Here is a 7,230-nt window from a genome sequence, read left to right as displayed (position 1 = left end):
AATGGTGGGTAGCTTTTAGGCTGTGCCTCATACCGACTATTTATAAAGCATCAGTTTGCTCCATGTTAGATATGAATATTGAGGCAAAGACTCCACCTCTTTGTGAAGGTAAACACGGAAGGTCTGCCCAGCACAAACCATAAGGCATGGGTGGATACGGGATTTATTTACGAAAATAAAATACCACCATCTATGAATTTACCAGATTAAACTGGGAACACACAGGTTCATGGGCATGTAAAAACCATATTAAAAAAAACAGGCCTGTGAACTTACCAAGCACACTAGACCAACAGATGATTTTTATACAAAAGGAGACACCTAACTCCCTTAGTGCATACCCCCAATACTGGGGAAGACTCTGGTCTGTCCCCCAATCTCCAGCCTCATTCCCATTCCACTTAGCATGTTTTCCTGTTTGACACGTTCTATTTGGAAGGCTGTTCATCAGAACCTGACTCTATGCTTGGTACCAGCTCTGGGTGCTCAAACTCTGTGGCTGAATTCTTATGTGAGTATCTCATCTATCTGCCTGCAACCACTCTGCACGTATATCAGCAATCTGCTCTTGTTTCAGTTTGGCCTCTTTGAACCCTGTCAACTCTTCAACCCTTTTGTCCTTTTGTAATTTTTGTTTGTTTTGATTTTTTGGGACAGGGTCTTGCTATGTAAACCAGGCTGAACTCCAACTTACAGAAATTCACCTTCCTCTGCCTCCCCAACCCACAGTGCTGGGATTAAAGGCATATGACACTACTCCTAGCTTGTAATCATTTTGGTGTGTGTGTGTGTGTGTGTGTGTGTGTGTGTGTGTGTGTGTGTGTGTGTGAACTGTAATGTGTAATTTGAGAGTTAATACTAAGAGTGAAGGTTGGGACCAGCAAGGTGGCCCAGTGGGTAGTTGGGAGGACTTGCCATACAGCGGATGACCTGGCTTCAATTCCTGGGACCCACACTGTAGAAGGAGAAAACTGACTCTCACAAGTTGTCTTTGTCAATCCACACACACAAATAAATAAATATGTAGGTGTAATTTGGGGGGAGGTTCAGTCAAGACAGGGTTTCTCTGCATAGCACTGGTTGTTCTGGAATTCACCCTACAGACCAGGCTGGCCTCTGCTTCACAAGTGTTGGGATTAAAGGCATGTGCCAGCACCACCCAGCCATAAATATAATTTAAAAGATTAAGGTTGGGATGAAAGAACCTGTGATTGCCCGTAGCCACAACAATAAAGTGAAACCAGTAGTCCATGGTGAATGTGAGTCTATGAAATTGCATTTTCTGTTAGTCAATGAATTCTATCATTGTGGAAAGAGACAGGCATGTCTGCCTGTTTCTGGTCTAACTTTCTCATGACAGCAAGAAAATTCTTTCTCTCTGCCTGACTGCCTTTGAGTAGAGACTTTGTCTCTTGGTTTGGGTCTCACATTGGAAGGAGGTCATTAGCTTTCCTGGGCCTCCAGCTTGCCTAGCATAGACCCTCAGGCTTCTCAGCTTCCATAATCAAGACAGCCAGCCACTTATAATAAATCTACCTTTTTTCTCTCCCTCTTCCAGCCTGCTTCTCTGCAAAGCTCAGATTAATGCAACTTCTATTAATAGCTTCATACTTGTCATTTAATTCATTAATCCAATCCAAGTGGAATTGAGTTGCCTATGATGTGTATGGAGATGGGATTCAATTAATTATTTTTACAAATCTATAATCGTTTTCTCTTTTTTCTTCTTATCTGCTATACCCTCTTTGTTGATTCAATTTCCATATATAAGTCTGCTTATGATCTCTAATGTATTGGAGTAACCAGTTTGTTTCTCCAAGCCAGTCTCTGTGTGGGTTTGTGCCTGTGGATGCAGTGCCAGCAGAGACCAGAAGAGGGCATCAGATCTCTTGGAGCTACAGTTAGAAGTGGTTGTGAGCCCCTGGACATGGATGCTGGGAATTGAGCTTTGGTTCTCTGGTCCATCTTCTCTCCAGCCCCATGTTCCATAGGCAGGGTCTTGATGCTGTACGTTCTTCATAAGTCCTGATATGTGATAGCGAACAGTATATCTCTTTGGTTTTCTTCAAAAGTGTTTAGAGTAATTAATGAGATCTCCCAATCTCCCCTTTGAAGCTTTTCAGACCATTTCAAATTAATGGCACCCTAGATCATGACCATTTCAAATTAATGGCACCCTGGATTGGAAAAAAATGCTCTTTTTAGATCTAGTATTAAATGAATTGAAATGCTTTCTTATACTATAGGGCAAGGAAAACTCCAAATACCTCGACTTTTGTGGAGGATCCAGAAACCAACATAAAGGGACCACCTTTACAAACAAACAAGCAAGCAAGCAAAAAAACAAAAACAAAAACAAAAAACCCTAAAAAAATGTGCCAGTCTTTTTCTTTTGGGCCACCAACCAGCTCCCAAATCATGACATGGAGACAATATTAGTTATGAATGCTTGGCCTAGCTTAGGATCACTTCTGGCTAGCTCTTTTAACCTGTTTCTCTTTATCTACGTTTTGCCTTGGGGCTTTTTTCCTTTTTTCCTTCTGTATGTCTCACTTTTACTGCTTCTTGTGTCTGCATGGCTGGTGTCTGCCTGGCAGGCCCAGGGTGTGTCTCTCTCTTTCTCATTGTTTTCTTTCTTCTTCTCCTTGATTTCTCCTCCTACTTATTCTCTCAGCCTGCCACTCGCACCTATTGTTTCTCTGCCTAACTATTGGCCATTCAGTTCTTTATTAGACCAATCATGTGCCTTAGGCAGGCAAGGTGAAACAAATGCAATACATCTTTACATAGTTAAACACACGTCTTTACATCATTAAACAAATGCAGCATAAACAAGTGTAACACACCTTTAATAGTTAAAGTAATATTCCACAGCATAAACAAATGTATCACATCTTTGCCTAGTTAAAGTATATATATATATATATATATATATTATATATATTATATGTTTTTCGAGACAGAGTTTCTCTGTGGCTTTCTGGATGCTGTCCTGGAATTAGCTCTTATAGACCAGGCTGGTTTCCTGAACTCACAGAGATCTACCTGCTTCTGCCTTCCGAGTGCTGGGACTAAAAGCACGCACCACCACCGCCTGGCTAAAGTAATATTCTATAACACTTTCTTATATTATAAGGAAAGGGAAGCTCCAAACACTGACATTTGTGGAGGACCCAGAAACCAACTTAAAGATGGCACCTTTACAAACAAACAAATTAACAACAAAGCCAGGCATGGTGGCATACATCTTTAATCCTAGTGCTGTGGAGATAGAGGCAGGCAGATCTCTATGAATTCCAGCCACACATCTACAAAGCAAGTTCAGGACAGCCAGAGCTCTGTTACACAGAGAAACCCTGTTTTGAAAAACCAAATCAAAGAGGGGGGTACCTTTGGCCATGGGCCAAATTGAAGGTGAGACTAAAAAACTTCTCTCTCTATTGTGAGTATGGCAATCAGCAAAATGTCCTTAGGTAGCTTCCCCAGCATTCTCATTGTGTCATATGTCAAGAACAGCATGTGAGCAAATTAATCAGTGACAAGAAGACTCTTAGGAAATAATGATACTTGTTTTGTAGGTTTACCGAGTTGAAGAGCATCTCATGTCTGAGTTGTGAGGACCAGGGGTCCATCTTCTAGTCCACCCCCTGTAATAGGGAGCCCACCAGCCTGTGGCTGCCCTTAAGCTGCGTGTGGTGGCACACACCTTTAATCCCAGCACTCCGGAGGTAGAGGGAAGCAGATCTCTGTGAGTTCGAGGCCAGCCTGGTCTACAGAGTGAGTTCCAGATCAGCTAGGGCTATACAGAGAAACCTTGTCTCAAGAAATCAAACGCCAAACCAAATATACTATAAAGTCAGTTCCCTGGCAAGACAGATACCATAACAAGAGGCGCCCATCTTCTCATCTATCTTACTTTGTTAATAACTTGTCTTACTTGCTTCAGTACCTTGTCTCTCAGTTTAATTGGCTTGTTTATGTGATGAGCAGCTGGATTTCCATCCAGTGTCTGAAGATAGTTTCAATAGACTGAAATATACCAAATAGGGGGCTGTAGAGATGACTCAGTGGTTAAGAGCACTTGCTGTTGTAAAGTTTGGTTCCTAGCACCCACCTTAGGCAGTTTACAATTGCCTGTAACTTCAGCTCAAGGGGATACAATGCCTTCTTCTAGCCTGAACAGGGACCCACATTCACATACCCATACAAAATACAAATAAAATAAATATAAGAAAAAGAAAATAATTTTATTTTAAAAGATGGAGGGCACTGGAGCAATGGCTCAATGGTTGAGAGTACTTACTGCTCTTGAAAAGGACTAGAGATCCAGCTCCTATGTCAGGTGACTCACGGTTGCCTGTAACTCCATGTCTTGGTTACTTTCCTAGTGTTGTGAAGAGACACAGTGACCAAGGCAACTTATGGGAGAAAGAGTATTCCAGAAGGTTAGAGTTCATGACCATCATGGCGGAGAACAGGGCAGCTAACAGGCAGACAAGATGTCCACCCTCAGTGATATGCTTCCTCCAACTAGGTCATGCCTCTTAATTCTTCCCCAACAGTTCTACCAAGCATTCTAATTCATGAGTCATTCTCATTCAAACTGCCACACTCCAGCTCCAGGAAATCCAATGCCCTTTTTTGGCTTCTGGCAAACATCCCCACAGACACAATACACAAACAGTAATAAAAATGAAAACAAGTCTTTAAAAATAATAAGATAAAATAAAACATGCCAAATATGTATTATGATACTAAATATTATGATATTAAATAGCCTTTATCAGTCACCTTTGGTACACACTAGAGAACCAAGGGTTTTTTTTTTTTCAAGACAAGGTTTCTCTGTGTAGCCCTGGCTGTCCTGGAACTTGCTCTGTAGACCAGGCTGGCCTCAAACTCATAGATCCACCTGTCTCTGCCTCCTGAGTGCTGGGATTAAAGGCGTGCATCACCATGCCCTGCTGGTATTTTTTTTTTAAGCTAAAAAAAGGGACAGGTAATAAAATACATGTTAAATGTTTATTTTTGTTTGTATATTTAATTTTTTGAAATTAGGTTTACTTATATTGCTCAGGCTAGCTACTATCTCCTGCCTCAGTCTCCTAAGTAGCTGGGGCTATAGTTTCCCTTTTATCTGCCTGGGTTGTTGTTGTTATTATTATTATAATTATTATTATTATCAGCGTGTTTTTGAGACTGGATTTCTCCATGTAGCTTTGTAGACCAGGCTGGCTTCCAACTCATAGATCTACCTGCCTCTGCCTCCCTAATGCTGGGATTAGAGGCGTGCACCACTACTGCCCAGCTGGGTTATTATTTTTTTTGTTGTTGTTTTTTCAAGACAGTGTTTCTTTCTGTAGCCCTGGCTGTCCTGCAACTCTTTATGTACACGAGGCTGCCCTCGAACTCAGAGATCTGCCTGCCTCTGCCTCCTAAGTACATCAAAGGCATGCACTACCACTGCCTAGCTTAAACATTATTTTTTATATGCGTGTGTGTGTGTTTGTGCATGCTAGTCAAGCACTCTGCCAACTGAGCTGTATCTGGCTATCTCAATAGCCCAGAGTCTGCATTTCTAATGAGCTCCCAGAGAATACTAATGGGGATGATGCTGGTCTACAGACCACACTGTTTAAAAAACTTTTGAAAGAGGATTTATTCATTTTATGTATATGAGTGACTCACCTACATGTATGCATGTACATCACATATCACATGCATGCCTGGCGCCCAGGGAGGTCAGAAGAAGTTATCTGATGGTCTGAACTGGAGTTATAGATGGTTGTGAACCACTATGTGTGTGCATGCTGGGAACCAAACTAGGGTCCTCGGTAAGAGCAGCAAATGTTCTTAACCACTGAGCCATCTCTCCAGCCCCTTATGGACTATATTTTGTGAAACTAGACTATCAAGTTCTATATGGTAGCATGCTTTGTTTTTTAAAAACAGGGTTTCTTTGTGTAACAGTCCTGGTTGTCCTGGAACTCACTCTGTAGACCAGGCTGGCCTCGAACTCACAGAGATCCACCTGCCTGACTCTCCAGTGCTGGGATTAAAGGTATTAAAGCCACCACTGCCTGGCTATGGTGTGCTTTTTGTATCTTTTTATTTAACATTTAATTACTTTATCGAATCCCTGGGAATCCTACATCATGCACTCCAATTCTGCTCACCTTCCAATCCCTCCTCATCCCCCCTCACTCCTGAAACACCCCCAAAAGAAAATTAAAAAAAAATCAAACCAAACCAAAACAAGCAAGCAAACAAACAAAACAAAACAACAATGAAAAGTCCCCCTCTTCAATCCTCTGTCTTTCCTGCCTCTCCAATAGTGAGGAATTTTCTTAATTCAATTATTAGATGCTGGAAAGACACATGCTAAATCTGGGCCTACTTTGGGGCAGCCCGAATAAAAGGCCATGGAAAAAGGAAGCTTTGATTTTTGCCTGCTTGCTCTTATTCTCACTGGCGAATCAAGCTACTCTGTTGTGCAGCATCCCTCCACCACTGTGAGAGCCAACTGCTCTGAGCTTCCGACATAGGCTGAAGATCAGCAACTCTGAAGGAATCCTCCATGCCTTCAGTGCCAGGTCGAGTATCCTGAGACATCAAGCCTCATAGACTGAATGACTACCATATTCTGAGCCTCTCCATTATGAGGTAGCCATTGTTGGCCTACCCATACTTCACCTCTAAAGCCAATGCAATAAATCCCCCTTTAATATATGCATATGTTTCTAATTTTAACATATGTATCTGTTACTAATACAGGGCCCATTGTGAAATAAGATGCTGTGGATATGTTCTTAAAACAAGGTCTCTCTGTGTACCCTTGGTTGCCATGGAACTCACTATGTAGACCAGGTTGGTCTTGAACTCACAGAGATCCACCTACCTCTTGCCTCCCAGGTGCTGGGATTAAATGTGTGTACCACCACTTGTGGCTCCCTCCTCCCGAATGACTGCAACCTGAGACTGCTCTCCTATAGAGAACTCCTACCAGATTAGCTAACCTGCCTCCTGGTTGGGGTGTATATCATAAACACGATGAGTTTCTGGACTGCTTCTGGTGCCCATCACAGCCCATAACCCACCAATCCCAGTGTATGTTTTCATCTATTGTTTTTTTCACTTCTTCATCCCCTCCCAATCCCTAATTAGATCAATTTCTAATCTGTGTAGTCTCGAGAAGACAAGGTCCCGGGTATGTCTGGCTGGCCCTGATTT

The sequence above is a fragment of the Cricetulus griseus genome, chromosome 2 (genome assembly GCF_003668045.3).
Source record: "Cricetulus griseus strain 17A/GY chromosome 2, alternate assembly CriGri-PICRH-1.0, whole genome shotgun sequence".
Taxonomy (NCBI): domain Eukaryota; kingdom Metazoa; phylum Chordata; class Mammalia; order Rodentia; family Cricetidae; genus Cricetulus; species Cricetulus griseus.
The sequence above is the reverse complement of the archived record's forward strand: the minus strand, read 5'-3'. Positions refer to the sequence as shown.